The sequence below is a fragment of the Miscanthus floridulus genome, chromosome 11 (genome assembly GCF_019320115.1).
Source record: "Miscanthus floridulus cultivar M001 chromosome 11, ASM1932011v1, whole genome shotgun sequence".
Lineage (NCBI taxonomy): Eukaryota > Viridiplantae > Streptophyta > Magnoliopsida > Poales > Poaceae > Miscanthus > Miscanthus floridulus.
This window is the reverse complement of record NC_089590.1, coordinates 86,629,368-86,651,732: the sequence shown is the minus strand read 5'-3', so window position 1 is coordinate 86,651,732 and position 22,365 is coordinate 86,629,368.

The window sequence follows — 22,365 nt, the reverse complement described above, 5'->3', positions numbered from 1 at the left end:
AGAGCTCGCGCTCGTGCTTGCGGCCGGCAGAGCCCCGCTCGGCAGAGCTCGCGCTCGAGCTCGCGGCCGCCATCCCCTCTGGCAGCGGCGGCGGCGTCCACGCCCGGCCTCGCGCTCGTGGCCGCCTATCCCCTCCGGCAGCGGCAGCGTCGTCCACGCCCGGCCTCGCGCTCACGCTCACGGCCGCCATCCCCTCCGACAACGGCGGCCTCGTCCACGCCCGGCTTCCCCTCGCACTCGCGGCATATGCGATGGCACATATTTGGGTCTGAGGAGAGAGACGACGTAGTTTTAGGTTCGCTCTCACCTTGGACGTAAAATAGATACTCGGTTTGCCTACTCTGTTGGAAGGTGTTTTTTCCTATGAATAATGTATTTTGGGTATGGATGACGTAATGCATGGCCTGTTGGAGACGAGTCTTACCGGTTGGAGACAGTCTTACCGATATTGATAGCGAGAAAACCATCTACAGAGGGCGGACATTTCCACTGCTTCGCTCCTTCCAAACACCTTCCTGCGGGTGCGACGAGAAAGGAGGAACAACAAAATTTAAAATTTAAAGTGCAGCTTATATGAAAAGTAAGGCCATGTTTAGATTGCAAAAAATTCCAAACCGATGAACAGTAGCACTTTCGTCTTATTTGGTAAATATTGTCCAATCGTGAACCAACTAAGCTCAAAAGATTCATCTCGTGATTTCCAACTAAACTGTGTAATTAGTTATTTTTTTTACCTACATTTAATGCTCCATACAAGTGGCTAAAAATTGATGTAATGGAGAGAGAGTAAAAAAACTTGGAATTTGGAGATAATCTAAACAAGGCCTAAATTCTTTTGGCGTGGAAAAGGACGGCTAGGTTCGCTTTCTTCCGGTAGTAGTAGAGCCAGGACTAGTAGCTGGCAAGCAGGCTGCAGGCAAGACAGAATTTTGCTTCCGTGATACGATGCGTACTAACTTTTATCTGATTCAGAGCGTGTTTACCCGCCCAAAATCAAAAAAAGTACTACAGTACCCATCACATTGAATCTTACAATACATATATGGAGCATTAAATGTAGACGAAAAAAAAACTAATTGCACAGTTTGATTGAAAATTACGAGACGAACATTTTAAGTCTATTTGTCAAATAAAAATGAAAGTGCTACAGTAACCTCAATTCCCAAATTTGGACAGCTAAACACGCTCTCAAACATGCGTGCTTGTGCAGGCCTCTTTTTAATGCACAACTATGTATTTTATGTAATTTCAATACATAAATTTTTTTACATCATAAGATTAAGATCCAATAGCCTCCAATTTTTTTCTACCTTTAGTCTTCTTCTACTTTAAGATAATCATAAGATTACAGATCCACATATCACAGAAAACAATTTTTTTTAATAAAAGGACAAATTATGGTTCCATTGCCTGCATGTTCTTCCTGGGTCGTCGCGTCGGGGGCCCTGCTGGCGCTGGCGCTGCCGCTGCTGGTGCTGCGCACTGCTGGCGCTGCGCTGCTGGTGCTACTTCTGTCATGGTACTGGTGCTACGGGCAGCATGTCATGCGCACTGCTGGTGCTGCGTGCCGCGTGCGCTCGCTGTTTGTTTTGTGTGCTAAAAAATCCATGTGTTTTTTTTCACTAAAACAAACGTGTATTGTATAGCTTTTCTGTTTTAATATCTCTATGTCAAGGTTGTAACGATTCAGCTTTGAAAGCCCTACAGCAACCGCTTTTCACAATTTCTAAAGGTTTATCCAACCTGAGCACGGGTGCTGCGCACATGGCTCATCAAACTGTGAAACTAATATTAAATATAATATACAAATAATGTGAAATTGATATGAATATATAAAACATTTTCCAATTGCTATCGTCGGTTTGACAAATAACCTTATAAAAAGAATAGTACTAATATTTAATCATACCAAATAATTTTATAAGATACACTATGAGCTTTTTTTATGATTTATCTCTCTATTAGTATGTTATTACACGTTAATACTTTTATCTACAAATTTAATATGATTTTATTTAACTTAAAACAACTGAAAGCGCTTTATATATACTTCTGTGCGAGAGAGAGAAAGAGAGCAGCCACAGCACGTAAAAAGAGTTTAATGACACACTGGAAAAGCGCAAACATGGAAGATCCTTTTCCCTGCCGATGGAAGTCGGTGCAAATAATAAATCAAGGCTTCCAACCCCAACCGCATGATTCCCTGTGTCTGTGTGAGTTTTTTCCAGGGAGTTGAATATCCCCATGCCACTTGGACGGCTCACCCACGCGAGAATGGGAAATTGTCGGAGGTTAAAGACACTGCGTCATGCAAAATGACCGCCGGCCTGCCGCAAATGCAGAGTCTCTCTCTCTGGCTCGGGCAGTTGTCTCGGCGAGCGGCAAACTGCACTGCCGCACTGTACTCTTGTCTGGTCGGTGAAGCATGAAGATCTCCGGTACCAGTTGGTAGGGTCTTTTTATATCCGTATGTGTAAAGCACCAACATGCCGCCGGGTGACGAACTCGTACTCGTACAGCAGTTCCCGAACGCCGAACGCGACGAATGCTGTACAAACATCTCATCTCGACATAATATTATAAAAAAGGGGGAAATACTGTACAAACGATGCACAAAAGTAGTAACCTAGCAGTTGTATCCAAGAGCTATGCAGCTCCTGTACTGTTATTTATTTATTATGATACAATCGCCATTCGCCGGAACGTAAAAGAGGCTTTCTTCGTCTTCCCACCTCCGTGGTCCGAGCTGCGGAAAAAACAGAGATAGGTTGAGTAGGATGTGTTTGGTTGTTTGTTTGGACTTTATGGATGGGATTGGACCATCTTATCATGGATCACCCGTATTCGGTTGGATGAATTATTAGGACCAGTAAAATCATGGATAAAGAATATATCTCCAGATACTGGATTTTATGGTTCGAAAAAATCTCACGAACCAGCTTATCCATATCTTCTAATCTTTGTCATTAGTAAATAAATTATGGATGATTAGTATGTTATATTATTACTTAGTAATTATAATGGTAGTATTAGTTTTGATAAGTGATAATCTGTTGTGCTAATTAATATATTTATTTTAAATTAGTGATTTTCATGGCAAAATTAGTATTAGTGCATATAATTAGTTATTATTATTTTTAAATAATAGATATAATTAGATAACTATTCTAATCCCATCCACTTTCATCCATCCAACCAAACAAAAAAAAATGACTCATCCCATTCATCCAACCAAACATGTATCATGAATGTCCTTGTCCCGATATCACTGGATCGCCGTATTCCATCCAACTTCTCGCACTAGAGTACCAAGTCTCCGATAAAGATGGCTGGTCTTCAGTAACTCGAGATATGTAAAGAAGTCGTGGATCTTCCAAACGACCAAACCTTTGAATCAACAACGACGCGTGTGGGCTGAGACGCCACGGCGTTGACCTCCCCGCCGTCAGGGTCTTCTTCCACCGCCGCCACCGCTGCTGCTGGCGGCCGCGATGGCGGGCCACCCCGGCGCCTGACCATGGACAGGTATACTGCCCAAACTCCAGCCAGGAACCGTAGAAAACCATTGATGACCGTGTCCGGTGGCGCCTCCTCCGCCTCAGCCGCGGCGAGATCGCCGGCCACGTACAGCACGTAGAGAACGATGGCGGTGAAGCCAGCAATCCGATGGACGCGCGCGCTGACGGAGCGAGGGCCGTCCGTCGGCCACGGCGCAGCCGAGCTGCAGGATGGCGTGGAGCGCCAGCACGACATCCGCGCGCGCTTCGACCGCGGGGAAGCCCATGAGCGCGGACGCCGCCACGAGCGCCCCGGCCCACCGTATGGCCGCCTGGGTTTGGGGAGGAGGCGCAGCGGAGCTATGGGCCGCGGACCCAGGTTGAGTGGGTGCCGAGGGACCAGAGAAGTCATGCTCCTCCGAGCAAGTGTCATTTATTTGGTCCAAGTCGATCCCTCGGTACTGTAGCTACACCGTATGGCCTCGTTTAGTTCCGCTCAAGTGCCGTTTTGTTTTTATTTGGTAATAATTATCCAATTGTTGACTAATTAGGCTCAAAACGTTCGTCTCGCAAAGTACAACCAAACTGTGTAATTAATTTTTGATTTCGTCAACATTTAGTACTCTACTGTAAGTTTGATGTGACGGGAAATCTTCTTTTTACATAGTGCCCAATTCTGAAAATTAGAGGAACTAAACAACCCCTATGTTTGAATTGTAGTACTACTTACGAATCTTCAGAGGCAACAACTACTGACGACACTTTGTTACTATAGTCTCCGTTACTTTGCACAGGTTGGTTGTGGTTTGTTTTTTCCCCTTCTGAGTTGGAAGGAATGCTGGTTCTGGTTTTGTGTGAGAAAGCTACGTGCAACTTGGCGGCTGCGAAGGGCAGCCATGCAAGCAACAGTAACTTCGAATTGTGAAAATAAGTTTTGCAGAGAATCTAATGATATGTATTTAGTATGATAAATTTACTATTTTATATAAATTTAGTCAAAATTAACGTACTTTAACTTTATTTTAGAATTATATCCTTTTTAAGAGGGAGGGAGTAAAGTCATAGACAGCTCGCACCAAGGCGTCACATGATGCGTTCGTTTGACATCGGAGAAGCCACTGGAGCAATTTACAGTTCATACGGGAAATAGGACCAGCAAACCGCTGATATTTACAGTTCTGATGTTTTAGTAGAATCCTGCTCCTGCCTGGAACACAGGAATAAGGGCATACTGCATCCATACCCAAACTCTGCTCAAGCTATACCAGGTTTCTGATCATGTCGTTAGCTGTGTTTTTCGTATCTGCGTGAGACCACTCGAGAGTATACATGTACTATGGCGATTCCATTTATAAGTAAACGGCGATTTTCAAACTAAATGTTCCAAAACATTGGCTCCCTCGTCTTGGCTAAAATAAAGCTTAGTTTGTACACGAGCTGAAAAAACATTATAGTAGTGACACTGGAGTTTTCTAGAAGCACACGTTAGTTGTTGCCGACTTACGGTCCCTGCGAGACGAGCTGAAGCCTGCAAGTTAATACATCTACAACCAGTGAGTAAAAAATATAGCTCGGCCTTCACTAAACTGCCTCGGCATCTGACCGTCAGTACTCCGTACGTCTGCAATTTTGTATGGAAAAAGGACAGCAGTACCTGCAAATCGACAAGGTATCAGAAATTGTAAATTCTCATTGGCTCGTACGAACCGATGGAGAAACAGAAACAAGGGCGGAACGACCATTTCATCCCTGAGCTTTCACAACAGTTGTTTTAGCCGTCAAATTCTACTTTTTTTACTCAATTGCATTCCATAACTATGAATATAACCTTTTTAGTCCTCAAACTTTGCATTTTTGGTTCAAATTCATCCATAAAATATTAGATTGCATTTTGGTCTTTAAACTTTTATTTTCAACTCAACTTTGTCTATCAAAAAGAAAAGTTTATATTTTAGGCACAATTCATCCATGAATTTTGGCTCAACTTTGTCCTTTGTCCAGTTATCGGTGTTTCGGACCGGCGGGCCCTCAACCAACTAGTAAATTTGTACTGCGTGTTCCCAATCCCGGATGGTGATGCAAAGAGACACAAGGCTTATACTGGTTCGGGTAATGAGCGCCCTACGTCCAGTTTGAGAGATCGATCTTGTATTCCTTGCACCGAAGTGCTCGTAGTAGGGGGTTACAAGCAGGGCGAGAGAGGGAGCTAGTCCCAGGTCTCTATGTGGAGTAGCGTGGATTACTTGAGATGTTGATCTCAGACAGCGGGGAAGTTCGAGTGTTCGTCTGTGTGTTCATGCGTGAGTTCGTTGCGTTGGCATAGGCCTAATCGTTCGTCCCCCCTAGAAACGGCCCAGGTCTCTCCCTTTTATAGTTGAAGGGGGACAAGGGTAATACATGCGCTAGCTACACGGCGCCGTGCGAACGGAGGCGGCATGTCCGAGCCCTATAGCCTATTACTGTGGCGGCGTGGGCGACGGAGTGGTCTCGTCCTTGAAGTACTGGGGTGACACGCCGGTCACATCCGATCCTGTACGTCGTGGGAGCTCCAGTGTTACCTTGAAGTGAGCATGGCGGTCGGCGTGCGGGTCACTGTGTATTGACTGCGCAAGAAGCCGAGGCTCAGTCGGGGCCGAGGCCGAACCATCGTGGGGGTCTCGGCAGACGTGAACCCGAGATTGCCGAGACCCTGATGTAGATTGCCGAGGCTTGGAGGGAACAGTTGATCTCGTATGCTGATTCCGAGGCTATGGTGACCCGGACTAGACTCCCCATGCCGCGTTGTCTCTGGGGCGGGAGTTACGTGGCACAGTGTAGTGCAGGCGCTGATCGTGGGCACAGCACCGGAACACAGTGCCCGGTAACCCCAGCCACGCCCGGTCCTGGTCAGTATGGCGTCGATGTGACTTCATGTCCCGTCGGCCACTCTGCGGTGTCGAGCCGTCGTCCGGCTGAGATTGCGGGAGTGGTTGACACATTAATAGGACGCGACGTGCTGTCAGGGAGACTGGTCGAGGCGGAAGCGACGGGTTGTTGCCGAGCCGGCTTCGAGCGAGGCGGAGAATCATCATCTCGTCCGAGGCTTTATGTGTGGGGCCTCGGGCAGGACGGAGAATCGGCTCCTCATCGAGGCCTCCCGTGCGAGGCCTCGCGTGAGACGGAGATTTGGCAGGCCGTCGAGACCCCCCGTGCGAGGCCAGGAGCGAGACGGAGAGCCGGTGGGCTCGGACGAGGCCGGGGTTTAACAAATGGCTTACCCTTTGGCTTTGTTTTTTATGGGGTTTAAGTGATTCTTTTGGTATACGCTCGGGGTACCCCGTTTCATGGTACTCGACAGTAGCCCCCGAGCCTCAGGGAGAGAGTGAGCGCTCTTCTTGAGGTTTTGACTTGTGGTAGCTCCTGGCGGAATAGTGTTTCTTACTTCGAGGTCTCAGTGGGTGCGCGCGAGCGCACCCGCCGGGTGTAGCCCCCGAGGCCCTGGGGGAGTGGATTCATTCCTCCAGGGTCTTTTTCTCACGTTGACCGAGGGATGTCATCGTATTTGCCGAGCCCACAAGTGCGAGTTTGGGTCGTGGGGTCTCGACAAAATTGCAGGGAGAGCCCCCGAGCCTCCGCACAGAGCGAGAGGGCGATCAGGAGTTGTTGACACCGTTTTTTGTACGTGATGATGATCGGAGTGGACTAATCGGCAAGGGGAAAGTTACTGTGTACTTTGATAGCCGATGAAAGCCAGCTTGTAAAGATGGTTGCCGATAGCTGGTGATGGTCAATGGAAAGGTTGGTTTAGACTCGGGCGTTGCCGATGAGGTTGGAGGTGTTATTGCCGATGCAACAGTGAGTATGACGATGAAGGAAGGCTTGAAGACTACTGCCGATGCAGCAGTGAATATGCCGATGAAGGAAGGCTTGAAGACTACTGCCGATGCAGCAGTGAGTATGCCGATGAAGGAAGACTTGAAGACTACTGCCGATGAAACAGGGGATATGCCGATGGGAAGGAAGATGGCGAGATTTTCATCGTAATTGAGGCGGACAGGGAAATAGATAGGAGTTGATTTCCTTTTCTATATTTGTTAGAGTATGGTTCATGTAAGAGTCACGTGTTTCCTTAGATATGGGCTTGGTGTCCTAGTTGTGTTCGGTTGTGTCTCTTTAGATCAGGGTATAAATATGGAGTAAGGGGCAATGTAAAAAAAAATCAATAACAAAAACCAACTTTTACTCCTATTTGCATCTACTTACTTTTCGGCGACTTCGTCAATTTGCATATTTTTCCTTTTTACGAGTTCTCATTGATTCGGCGAGCTGCATCGTTTTAGTGCGACCTTCGGCGATTCTCGAGTTCCGCGTGAGCACCTCTTGGCCGTGACTTCCGGGCGTATCGCTGTTGTCAGGACCAAAGTACTCGTATCTTCATCCTTGTCGATTAGCAGGTCAAATCGACTGGCACGCTTTGGATATCGATTCGGGTATTAGCCCTTTGTGTTTGCAGATCCACTTTTGCATCAACACATCTTTTGGCACGCCCGGTGGGACCATCAATCAATATGTTCAATCCCGAGATCGATTCAGGAAACATTATCGCAGTATCAGAAGAAGATCTCAAGGAAGAACAGAGGCAGGCTATGGAAAAGGCTGTAGAAGAATACAAGCAGCTTTGTCTGAGATCGTTTAGCTTGAACAAGAGTGGACAAGTCATCCAGAAGCAAGATTTGCCGTTGCCTCGGCAGGTTACCTTTGACTCCAATCCTGGTAAACTTCAAGAGATGGTTAATTCTGCAGTAAATCATGCTTTGATTAATCATTCCAATGTGCTGTCCAATACTGTTCATAATGCTGTGGTTCGAACTCTCAAAGAAGGACAAGCGGCACCACATTACGTTGGGCCTGCCTATCATCAACCAGAGCCGGCATCTGTCAAAACTCCATCGGTTCCCTCGGCCGTTGTGGGTACAGAAGTTACTTCCCCTCCAGTATTGGCAGGCTTACCTAATATTCAATCTACACCGATACGATCAGATCAGGTACTACCAGGAGGGCGAGTTCAGCTTAATACAGATCTATCGGCATCAGCTATGTCAGGCCCTGTGTCTCAGAATAGCCAGATTCCTACTAATTGGTGGGGATATGGTATGCCTCCGGAGTCATCTGCTTTCAATCCTAGATTACCTCAAGTGTTTGATGCAGTAGGAAAAGCTCCTATACCATCGGCCGTTTCGCCGATGGCTCAAGTGCCTGAATATGCCGCAACTACTTCTGTGCAACCAACTCCAGGAGGTTTCCAGATGCCTATGGTTCAAACACTCAATTCAAGTCCATCGGCGAGCTTACTGCCGATGCAGCAGAAAGCCCCTGCTATGAGTCAAACTGGGGTTCAGTTCATGCCTCAAACCGGTTATAATTATCCAACAATATCAGCAAATTACCAGCCATCGCAAAATCAGCAGGTTGCAGGGATTCAACAAGGTCATATGCAAGCTGGTTTCCAGAATCAAGCATCGGCAGCTCAGCCGATGAATCCTTTCCAACAGGCTAATGGACCACAAGTAACAGCAAATATGCCGATTGTTGGAGATCGTGGGCCACAAAGATATGTGGAGGGATATCAGCAGGCACTTCCTGTAGAAATTCAACCAGTTCGTCAGCAGGAGGCTGATGCTTTTTGGGCCGATAAGATAGCAGAAATTATGAAGGATCAGTTTGGGATAAAGCCCAAGGTCAATACTTATTCTTATCGGACTCCATACCCTCCTGCATATGATTTAATTCCTCTCCCAAATCGGTACAAGGTACCAGATTTCACTAAATTCTCTGGGCAAGATGATACATCAACAATGGAACATGTCAATCGCTTCATTATTCAATGTGGAGAGGCAGCTAACAGAGATGAATTAAGAGTTCGATTATTTTCATCATCTTTGTCTGGATCAGCATTTACATGGTTCATTTCATTACCACCAAATTCTATTATTACTTGGGTTGATCTAGAAAAACAATTTCATAAGTATTTCTTTGCTGGAATCCATGAAAAGAAGCTTACCGATTTAGTAAAATTGAGACAGCGTAATGATAAATCGGTAGAAAGCTTTGTGCAAAGGCTACGAGATGTAAAAAATAAGTGCTACAGCCTGGTGCTGGATGATCGGCAGCTTGCCGATCTGGCTTTCCAAGGGTTATTGCCACATCTTAAAGACAGATATGCTTCTCAGGAGTTCGAAAGCCTCAGTCATCTTGTGCAAAGGATCTCTGATCAAGATACTAGGGTTTTTGAATCTAAAAAGAATTGGAGTAAAAAGGTATCATTTGTTGAAGAAGTAGGAGATTCTGACTCTGATGAAGAACCAGTCATCGGCTTAGCTGAGTGGGTTAAGAATAAAAAGCCGATATCATGTCCCTTTGGTCAAAAAGAGCCAGAAAAGTTTACCTTTGATATCACCAAGGCTGATAAAATATTTGATCTTCTGCTTCAAGAGGGCCAAATTAAGCTGTCACCTAATCATGTGATCCCATCGGTAGAAGAGTTGAAGAAGATCTTGTACTGCAAATGGCACAATGCAACTTCACACAGTACAAATGAGTGCAAGGTGTTCAGGCAACAGTTACAATCGGCTATTGAATCTGGGAGAATTAAGTTTGGTACTTCCAAGGCCCAGAAGCCGATGAAAATTGATCAACACCCTTTTCCAGCAAATATGTTGGATGCCAAAGGAAAGACCAAGGTATTGACGTCAGAGGCTGCTGAGAAAAACGCGTCAGTGGACCCCCAACATCGGATAACTACCAATGATGCAAAAAGTAAGGGTTTGCTAGGAGAAAGCAGTAGTTCCAAAAATCCTCCTCGACCTGGCATTGTGATTACTCATCGAAGGCAGCAGGAGGGTTGGCGTCAACGTAATGACCGATATCGACAACAGCAAGAAGTGAGACATCAGGAAGAATGGAATCGACATAAAGATCATTGGAGGTGTCCATTTTTCATCCATTGCTGGGAAGAAGGTATTAAATTGCCAACTGTTGAAAATTGCCCTGAGTGTAATGGTTATTACGGGGTCAATCGCTCAGAAAGGAGGTTTCAACTTGGTAATCAGGGTTTGTCTATCAATGAGCCGATCAGAGGCAGAGCATCAGTGCATGATCGGCTGGGGGGCAGACTTAGTGTACATGAGAGGCTTGGTAAACGCGCTGGATATTTTCCAAGGAATCAAGAGGAGCTTGAGGAGATGGCAAACGCAAGAGTTCCCGATGAGGAAATATTCTACAGGGACCCTAATATACGTCGTGTAGAACCAACTAGGACTTGTTATCAGCCGGTTTGGAAAACCAAGTTTCCTCGATGGTGCCCAGAGGGTCTGACAAAGACACAGAGAAGGAGGATGCAACGTGAGCGTCAGGAGGATTTATACCAAGAGGAAAATTCCTCCAATGAAAGGCCCGGTCATCAGCAGTGGCAGGTAAAACACAAAAATAAGGGTCCATCGGCAGATGTTAATATGGTATTCATGTTGCCGATGGAGTTTTTAGCACTATCTGATAATGAGGAAGAAGTTGTTCTCTCTGATCAAGTAGCTCAGTTAACACTAGATCCAATGATGGCTGTTTTTGAGAAACCTACCGATGACGAGAGACAGCATCTTAAGGCTTTATTTGTGAAGGGCAGAGTTGATGGGCAGCCTGTGTCTAAGGTACTTATTGATGGAGAGGCTGCGATTAATATTATGCCTTACGTGATGTATCGGAAACTTGGTAAGGGAGATCAAAACTTGACCAAAACCGATATGATGTTGAAAGATTTTGAAGGCAATGTGTCACCGGCTAAAGGGGCAGTGTGCGTTGAATTGACCATCGGCAGCAAAACCTTGCCAACGACGTTCTTTGTTATCAACGGCAAGGGTGCATATAATCTGCTTCTAGGGAGGGATTGGATTCATGCTAATTGTTGTGTTCCTTCTACAATGCATCAATGCCTCGTACAGTGGATTGGGGATAAGATTGAGGTCGTCCCTGGTGATTCTTCTTATATCATCGCATCGGCAGAATCAGATACTTATGAGCGAACTAAATGCATATCAGGAGAAGCTTGGGAAAAAGAGTTCCTTAGAGTTGCTGATTATGAAATTCCACCGATCCAAGCAGTCGGTTCTGAAGAAGAGTATTAATGGATAGGTTTGCCGATGATGGAAAATTAGGTAAAGGGTTCACATCGGCAGATGATTTAGTAGAAGTAGATATTGGTGATGGCGATAGATCAAGACCTACTTTTATTAGTGCTAAGTTAGATTCCAAGTGTAAGCAGCGAATAACTGATTTGTTAAAAGAGTATAAAGATTGTTTTGCTTGGGATTATACTGAGATGCCTGGATTAGACCGATCAATAGTTGAACATCGGTTACCTATCAAATCTGGATTTCGGCCACATCAGCAGCCAGCGCGCCGATGCAACCCTAATGTACTTCCTGACATTAAGGCCGAAATAACTAAATTAATTGAAGCAAAGTTTATTCGGCAATGTCGATACGCAGAGTGGATCTCTAATGTGGTTCCTGTTTATAAGAAAAATGGAAAACTTCGTGTCTGTATTGATTTCAGGAATCTCAACAAAGCCACACCGATGGATGGCTATCCAATGCCGATTGCTGATTTGTTGATTGATGCTGCGGCTGGACATCAAATTATCAGCTTCATGGATGGTAATGCAGGTTACAATCAAATATTCATGGCTAAAGAAGATATTCCCAAGACTGCTTTCAGATGTCCAGGTCATGTGGGGTTGTTTGAGTGGATAGTCATGACGTTTGGTTTGAAAAATGCCGGTGCTACTTATCAAAGAGCTATGAACTTTATTTTTCATGAGTACATCGGCACATTAGTGGAGATCTACATTGATGATGTGGTAATTAAGTCTGGAGATATCACAACACATTTAGCCGATCTGCGAAAGATACTGGAGTGCACAAGGAAGCATGGATTGAAGATGAATCCTAATAAATGTGCATTTGGTGTGTCGGCAGGACACTTCTTGGGTTTTATGGTGCATCAGCGGGGCATTGAAATCAGTAGGAAGTCTATTGATGCAATTAACAAGGTGATTGCTCCTGCCAATCAGACTGAATTGCAATCTTTGATCGGTAAGATTAATTTCATTAGAAGATTCATATCTAATCTGTCGGGTAAGATCAAGGCTTTCAGCCCACTACTTAAATTGAAAGCTGATCAGGAATTTGTATGGGGAGCTGAACAGCAATTAGCCCTTGATGAAATTAAGAAATATTTATCAAATCCTCCAGTGCTAGTTCCACCTCAACATGGGAAGCCTTTCAGGTTATATTTGTCAACTGATGATACAGTTATCGGTTCAGCTCTTATTCAAGAATTTGAAGGGAAAGAACGTGTTATTTATTATTTGAGCAGAAGATTAGTGGATGCTGAGACGAGGTATTCGGCCATCGAAAAATTGTGTCTGTGTTTATACTTTTCTTGTGTCAAATTAAGGCATTATTTGTTATCTGCCGAATGTACGGTCATATGCAAAGACGATGTGGTCAAGTATATGCTGTCGATGCCGATATTAAGTGGTAGAATCGGCAAATGGATTTTGGCATTATCAGAATTTGAACTACGTTACAAATCAACTAAGGCAGTTAAAGGGCAAGTGATGGCTGACTTTGTCACTCAGCATTGTAATACAGTGGACTCTCTGGAGGTTGCTCCCTGAACACTTTTCTTCGATGGGTCCACATGTGGTGAAGGAGCAGGTATCGGCATTGTGTTAATTTCACCTCAAGGAAGGAAGTATGAGTTTTCATTGCCGATTGTTGCTACAGCGACAAACAATCAAGCTGAATACCAAGCCTTGATAAAAGGGTTAGAATTACTGAAGGAGATACGTGCCGATGTTGTTGAAATCTTTGGTGATTCTATGCTAGTTATAAATCAATTGGCTGGAATTTATGAATGCCGAAGTGAAGCTTTGATTTCGTATTATGAAAGATGTTTGCAATTGTTGAAAGGATTTAGAGATTTTCGTCTTGAACATATCTCTCGATTGCATAATGAGGAAGCTAATCGACTAGCTCAGCATGCTTCAGGGTATCAGCCTATTCAGGAAGTGCTAACATCGGCAGTTGATACCGATGATTGGAGGAAAGAGATTGTCGATTATTTAAAGGATCCATATAGAAAGGTTGAGAGACGTATAAGGTTCCAAGCTACCAAGTATGTGCTCCTCGATGATGAATTATATTATCGAACTATAGATGGAGTTTTACTTAGATGTGTTAGCAATGATGAATCGAAAAGCTTGATGGGTGAAATTCATGAAGGAGTATGTGGGGCGCATCAATCGGCTTTCAAGATGAAATGGATGATCAGAAGGAATGGGTACTATTGGCCGACTATTCTTGAAGATTGTTTTAAATATTTTAAAGGATGCCAGGGGTGTCAAAAGTTTGGTAATATTCAAAGAGCGCCTGCATCGGCTATGAACCCTATAATCAAACCGTGGCCGTTCCGGGGATGGGCTATTGATCTCATTGGTCAGATTTATCCGCCATCGAGTAAAGGACATAAATTTATTCTGGTTGCTACCGATTATTTTACAAAGTGGGTTGAGGCAATTCCTTTAAAAAAGGTGACATCGGTCAATATGATTGATTTTGTGAAAGAGCATATTGTTTACCGATCAGGGCACTATGTTTACATCAGGAGAATTTGATGAGTTTGCTGTAGGTATGGGAATTAAAATTTTAAATTCTTCTCCATATTATGCTCAAGCTAATGGTCAAGCTGAGGCTTCTAACAAAGGGATCATCAAACTCATTAAGCGCAAAATTGAAGAAAATCCTAGGAGATGGCATACAGTATTAAATGAAGCCTTGTGGTCATATCGGATGTCATGTCATGGTGCAACCAAAGTAACGCCTTATCAGTTAGTATATGGACACGATGCAGTATTGCCTTAGGAAATTAAAGTTGGCTCTAGACGAATACGTTCTCAAAATCAGCTGACAGCCGATGATTATAATACTCTTATGAAGGATGAGTTGGAAGATGTGGCGGGTCATCGGTTAAGGGCTTTAGTTAGTATCGAAGAAAATAAGAAAAGAATAGCCAGATGGTATGACAAGAAGGTGAAAATAAAGGAGTTTGCCGATGGAGATCTGGTCTGGAAATTGATTTTACCGATTGGGACTAAAAGTTCAAAGTTTGGAAAGTGGTCTCCTAATTGGGAAGGTCCATATCGGATAAATCAGTCTGTTCCTGGTAATGCATATATTTTAGAAACCCTCGAAGGGGTTGTGTTTCCCAGAGCGTTAAATGGAAAATATTTAAAGAAATATTACCCTAGTATCTGGATAGATGCATAAAAGTATAAGTGCCGATAACAGTACTATCGGCTAGAATTATGCAAGGATGTCAATGTCTCATAAAGTGCCGATACAATAAATAAGATTACAAGTTCAACAAGGATTGGATAGCTAATATCGCACGCAGGCGAATCTGGTCGGCTTCCTCCATTTCTTTGATATCGTCATCGGCAGTACCCTCCATAGGCTTGAGTTTTTTCTTCATGGCCAAAGCTTTGCGAGCCTGGATATCTCTTTCTTGCTGAAGGGCTTTGACGGCATTGGGTAACTGGCTTTCTTCTTGTTGAGCATGAGTCAAGGCTGCATCGACTTCTTTCAATTCAGCCAATAGAGCCATCTTCCTTGCTGATAAATCCAAGATTTTCTGCTTAAGTTCAGCACCCGAAGTCTGCAAGTTGCCGATGCCCTTGTGCTTCTCATCAGCAATTTGTTTCAGTTGTAGCATCTCTTCTTTGAGTTGAGCTTGAGCTGCTCTATCGGCAATGCGCTGAGCAGCCCGTTGATATTGCAGTTGGCGGCTTTCTAAATGAGCTGCTGGGAAGAGTACTTCTTCAACATCGGCAGGGACCTGGCCACGAATTGTTTTGAAAATTGCCTTTGCGGGGTCCGAGTCATCTACCAGTTGGGCGGTACCCTGCTGTAGCAAGTTCAGGAGGGCTTCCAACTTGGATTTAGTTTCTGCCGATATTGTTCCCAGTGCAAGGGAAGAACTTGTCTCCTCTACATCGTCGTCAGAAATGTCAATGGTAAAGGAAAATAGGCTGTTCGGGGAATCTTGTTCCTGAGAGAGAGAAAAGGAGATCAGTTAAGGGTAAGTATGAGTATTGTAAATCAGCTAGGTTGATCGGTTTACCTGTTTCAAGGCAATTTCCTGTGCTTGACTGGAGGAAGCAACCTGGAGTATGTCGTGTGGGGGATTGGCTGAGCTTACCGATGGGATATCCTCTGTGACTTCATCGGTGGTTGGCTCTTGAGGTATGATAACCAATGACATTGGGGCAGATGTAGGGATCGGCATAGACCTTTGTCGTTTTGGCTGTGCTTCAGTATCTGTTAAAGCTTTGCGCTTTGCTTGGGCATCGGCAACGATTGGCTGGGGGGCATCGACACTTGTTGGTTGTGAAGCTTGGACATCTGGTACGTTTGCCGATGTACCCAATTGTTGCTGCAAAACAAGTGTAAGATATGATATTTAACAGATAAAATGTAAAGTCAAGAAGCTACCTCTGAAGGTTCATCGAAAGAAGTGGTGCTTGATATCGGCGGAATTGCCGATGACGATCCAGTAGCAGCTCTTACCCCCTGATGATTAAGGTTAATACAGTTTGTGATCGGCATAAGTAAAAATAAACAAGGTTGTCACCTTGAATGCCTTGACCAAGGTTGTAGCAGCAGCCGATGGAGTAGCCCTGGATGTAGCCAATTTGGACTTAGAAGTGATGGTCTTGGTACGAATCTTCTGGTGGGTCAAAGCGGCTAAGGTGGGAGCGTTGTAGCCGATCGGTGATGTTGGGGAAACAGGCCGAAGATTGAAGGGTTTCCCACTTTTACTCACCGATGGTGCTGGATTGTTAACCTGTTACAAGAGAATCAATTACTGATATATGAAGGGAAAAGCAGAAGGGAGTTAAAAGAAACTTACTGCGTCGTCAGGGATGGCATATTCAGGGTCGATCATGTGCCGATATGTGTGAGCAGAAGTTGCGAACAGTTGTTCTTTCCACTCTCGCCACCATTGCTTATATGACTCGGTGATGAAAGATATTGGTGTCCAGGTGGATATATCAACATCTGTAGTATCGGCATCGGGGGAGAGTTGTACTATCTTGTTCCAATCTGTTCCGCAGGTGATTGTTTCCCTGGGTTTGATCACATCGGCAAAGCAGAGTTTGATTGGCAGTTGCCCAAAAGCCAATTGGCGGGATACTGCCGATGGGTTGTAAAATTCATACGTAATGTTGGTGTTTTTCCCGCTGCCGAATGTGTTTACTGGAATTGCCCTGGGAGTGATGATAGCCATCATGAGCTCATTATCTTGATTCAGAATGTCATCGGCAAAGTTGAAAAGAAGGGGGAATCTGTTTTCTTCGTCAATATAAGGCACCCAGGCCCTATGATCACGAGAAAGACCATTGTAGAAGCTTTGAAAGAATCTGCCGATTTGGTCTTCGTTGGCTTCTGTTCCAGGAAGGACAATTATGGCTTCACCAAAATTGAGGGGTGAGCGTGTTGCCGATTCATCATCCCCAAGCACACAGTCTTCAGCAATTTCTCGTGGGAATTGTTGAGCAAAAAAGTCCCATTGCAAACGTTTGTGCATATGGGCATTCAGCCACATGTTGATAAACCACCACGGGCCTCCCAGGTTGCCGATGGGTTCGCCAAGCAAAAGTTTCTGAGACACTTGATGAAGAAGATGATAAGTGGAGCTCAGAAGGTATCGGCCAAGAGGAAACCTTACGCCATTAGCCAAAAGTTCAGCTGCAGGGAGGAAGGCGTTGGTTGGTCCTACTGATCGACCACAGAAGATAAATTTTTCTAACCACATATTCAGGAATGTGGCATGTTCCCTCTGGTTAAGTGTCCCGGTCTTCTGGTATTCTTGAATGTATCCCGTCCAACCGCCGATGTTGCGGGTATTCACCCTATATTCAGACTTTCTACCATAGATGGAGCCTTCATCGGCAGTTGAAATGTCCAAGCCAGTAAGCATGTGGATATCGGCAAGGGTAGGAGTAGCTGGGCCATGTCCAAACATAAAAGTATTGGTCGTGTCTGACCAGAAATAAGCAGCTGCAATTATCATTGATTCATTTTTCTGCATATCGGCAATAGATAGCCTAATGCATTGGTCTAACTTTCGTTCTGCCCAGTATACTTGCATCGATCTATTAACCCTCAAGTACCAATCTTTCCACCCTTTGGTGGTTTTGGGCCAAGATCGGAATGTGTCTTTCCACAAATTCAGAGAGAAATTTTGGGCTCTAAAGGGGATTCTGTTAACCTCTGCATTGATCAGATCGGTTGGATCTGGGTTGCCCATTGGTCCAAGGCATTGGACGTGCGGCTGATCGGTTGGGATAACTAATTTGTTGCGCAGTTCCTAAGGTTATAGAATCCAGAGAACAGAAGAAAGGAAAAATCACCAACTGAATGAATTTGCAAAAAGATCAAAGTAAAAGGTAATGGAAGTGGAGCGAACCGCGGGGACGTCGAAGTTGATGGCCATTGTCTTGAGGAAGATGGAGGTACGAGCCGGGGACTTGAAGTTAGCACCGGAGAAGAGTTCTTGTTGGTTAAGGTCGCGCAGTTGTTCGTCGGAGTCGCCGCCGGAGAGAGAGAATGCCAAGGATTGGAGGCTGAAGGTAGAAAATGAGGGTTCCGGAGAAATCTATTTATAAGCCGCCCGGAATAAGGGTATTTTGGACTTATCTCTATGTCACGCGCATATAGGTCAAGGCGGTTCAGATGGATATGGTAACTGTTCGCGCGATAATCAGGGGATTGTACATATGAGTTGATGACAAGTAATCATGACTTGGAAGAGATATCGATACAGAATGTTTTAATTCTGAAAATGGCAGCATTATCATGTTAAGATCTTGCCGATGGGTTATTGTTTCGGTATCTTGACCATAATCAAGGCAAGAGTGGTTGGCGATTGTGCGATATTTACTGAAGTGCGTGAATCAATATTAGATTTGATTGGATTTGATAACAAATCAAGTTTTGGCTTGGAGAATAAGTTACGGTAATCGGGCAAAGGCAAGCGTTATCTGGAGTAAATTTCGGAGCATTAATGGTTTTATACTCCGAAATTGGGGGGCATGTGTTGACACCGTTTTTTGTACGTGATGATGATCGGAGTGGACTAATCGGCAAGGGGAAAGTTACTGTGTACTTTGATAGCCGATGAAAGCCAGCTTGTAAAGATGGTTGCCGATAGCTGGTGATGGTCAATGGAAAGGTTGGTTTAGACTCGGGCGTTGCCGATGAGGTTGGAGGTGTTATTGCCGATGCAACAGTGAGTATGACGATGAAGGAAGGCTTGAAGACTACTGCCGATGCAGCAGTGAATATGCCGATGAAGGAAGGCTTGAAGACTACTGCCGATGCAGCAGTGAGTATGCCGATGAAGGAAGACTTGAAGACTACTGCCGATGAAACAGGGGATATGCCGATGGGAAGGAAGATGGCGAGATTTTCATCGTAATTGAGGCGGACAGGGAAATAGATAGGAGTTGATTTCCTTTTCTATATTTGTTAGAGTATGGTTCATGTAAGAGTCACGTGTTTCCTTAGATATGGGCTTGGTGTCCTAGTTGTGTTCGGTTGTGTCTCTTTAGATCAGGGTATAAATATGGAGTAAGGGGCAATGTAAAAAAAAAATCAATAACAAAAACCAACTTTTACTCCTATTTGCATCTACTTACTTTTCGGCGACTTCGTCAATTTGCATATTTTTCCTTTTTACGAGTTCTCATTGATTCGGCGAGCTGCATCGTTTTAGTGCGACCTTCGGCGATTCTCGAGTTCCGCGTGAGCACCTCTTGGCCGTGACTTCCGGGCGTATCGCTGTTGTCAGGACCAAAGTACTCGTATCTTCATCCTTGTCGATTAGCAGGTCAAATCGACTGGCACGCTTTGGATATCGATTCGGGTATTAGCCCTTTGTGTTTGCAGATCCACTTTTGCATCAACAGGAGTCCTCCTGACTTTTTGTGCGACCCTCTCGCTTCCTTTTCGCTCGGAAGGAGGGGTGGAATATGCCAGGCTACCCTCGGTGGGCGCGCGCGGTGACATTTCCGGTGCGCGAGAGGGCGGTCAGGGGTCCCCCCGACTTTTTTGTTCGACCCTCGCACATCCTTTTCATTCGGACAGAGGGGTTTTTTGCCGAGCCCACTCGTGTGCGAGCCTGGGTCGCTGGGTCTCGGCAAAATTGCAGAGAGAGCCCCCGAGCCTCTGCACGGAGCAAGAGGGCGATCAGGAGTTCCCCTGGCTTTTTGTACGCCCCTCGTGCATGAGGGTTTGTTTGCCGAGCCCCCCTCGGGTGCGAGCCTGGGTCGTGGGGTCTCGGCATATCTGTAGGAAGAGCTCCCTAGCCTCTGCACGGAGCGAGAGGGCCGTCAGGAGTTCCCCTGACTTTTTGAACGACCCTCGCGCGTCCTTTTCGCTCGGAAGGAGGGGTTGTTTTGCTGAGCCCCCTCGAATGCGAGCCTAGGTCGCTGGGTCTCGGCAAAGTTGTACGAGGAGCACTTTAGCCTCCGCACAGAGCAAGAGGGCCGTCAGGGGTTCTCCTGGCTTTTCGTACGACCCTCGCGCTTCCTTTTCGTTCGGAAGGAGGGGTGGAATATGCCAAGCTACCCACGATGGGAGCGAGCGGTGGCATTTCCGATGAGCTGTTATCGGGTGAGTCTGAGTGGAGGCCCGTGCCCTGTTCGCTAGGGGTCGGCTAGCGGTCCAGAGACGCACTCCAAGAGTACCAGAGGGTTTCTCTAGTGGGTGCCGAGGCCATTCGCTGGGCCTCGGTGGCTCGGTGCCTCCCTACGGTGGGATCCCATTCGGAGACTCCCCTGCCGGTCTCGGACACGACTTAGGGCGTCCCAAGCGTTTTGCTTGCTTGGGCCTCGGCCCCGTGTGGGCTCGCCCGCGGTCGTCTCTGACTCTGTTGCCCTGGGGTGGCTGTCGAAACCCTTAGGGGCCCAGCCTTCGAACCCCTAGACCGTAATGGGCTCGGCGCCCAGTTCCTTCATCTGAAAGGAATAGGGTGGGGGGATATCTCCCCCATCGGCCCGATGATGGCTGGCGCGTCTTTTGAGGCGATTTTCTTGGGGAGGCGGAACGACGCCTGCTGCTGCAGCGGTCGGACGCGACGTGGTGTCAGCGAATGGGACGTAACTGTTCCCGCGATTAATGAGAAAAGGTGGGCACGTGGGCGGTAAAATCGGGTCGGGATTAACCGCGCCGGATCTGAGGGAAACTTCCCCAATTTCGTCGCCCGTCCGTTTTGCCTTCATCCTGCATAAATACGCAATGAGCCTCGCCCCTCCCCTTCTTACCTTGCCCGCATTAGCTTTGCCATCTTTTAGCCATCGCTAGAGCAGAGAGCCCTGGGAGGAAGAAGGGAGAGAGGCGAGGCGGAGAGAGAGAGGGAGAGAGGGACTCACCGCCATAGTCGAAACCTCCACCACACTCATGGCTGGCGACATTGTTGTCATCGAGGCGGACCCTTAGGGTCCATCCGACATCACCGTGGAGATGCTTCAGTCGCTCATCGACGGTGGGCTTCTTCGTCCGGTTACCGACCCCAACAGGCCGGAGTGGATCGCTCCGTCGGGTGAGCCGGAGCCGAGGCCTCGCGACGGTTACATCGTGAGCTTCGTGTCTTTTCATGAGCACGGCCTCGGCCTTCTGGCGGACTGGTTCATGCGGGCGCTCCCGCACTACTACGGCGTGGAGCTCCACAACTTCAACCCCAATTCCATCGCATAGGCGGCCATCTTCGTTGCTGTCTGTGAGGGGTATCTGGGGATTGCTCCCCATTGGGAGCTGTGGCTCCACCTCTTCCGGGCGGGGCACACCACCAAGCCAATGGGTACGTCGGGCATGAGGAAGGCGGTGAGGGCCAGCGGCTGCACTCTCCAAGTGCGCCAGGACCGACAGCACCCCTACATACCGGCCCAGCTCGCGTCAACCAATCGCCGATGGTACACGAGCTAGTTCTATCTTCGCAATGACGACGGTGGACTTCCCCCTACACTGGGCAGATCATGGGGAGCTGCCCGGAGAGGTGGAAGTATGGCGTCCCGAGGGAGGATCAGCCTAAGCTGTAGCCGCTCCTGGAGGGGCTGGAGAGGCTGTGAGACAGCGGCCTTACTATGGCTGTGGTTGTGGCCGCCTTCCACCGCTGGAGGGTGCTGCCGCTGATGGCTCGGCGGCGGCACCTATTCGAGATGAGACCGGATGAGCCAATCGAGGGCATCCGGATGTCTGCCTCCGCCCTTTCTGATGAGGAAATTCTTCACCGGGTGAGGGAGATGGTGGAGGTGAAGCTGAGGGGTGGTGGCCTGACCCCCTTCGCGATGCGCCTATCGCGGGGGTTCCTCTCGCAGGTAAGTCACGTGCCACTGCAGCCCCCGAGGCCTCCCCATTTCTTATTGTTTCTTGTTTTCTTATCTGTGTTCGTTGTTCCCGCAGGGGATGAGGGACGTGCGAGCCTCCCCGCCGCCCGTTCCCGAGGACGCAAAGCGGCGGGCGGTCAACCGGGCGCACGTCGAGGCACAGAAAAGGCGAAAGGTGGCGAAGCGCACGAAGAAGATCCTTGCGCGTGAGGAACTGGATAAGCGCCACCGGCAGCAAAGGAAGGATGGTCTCCCGTTGGAGGAGTCCCCGTCGCCGTCGCTATCGACAGATGCCTCGGACGGAGATGACGAGGGCGAGATGGGGCGGGGCCCCTGGACCATCTCCCTGACATTGAGGAGACGGGGCCCAGGGCGTCGGCAAGC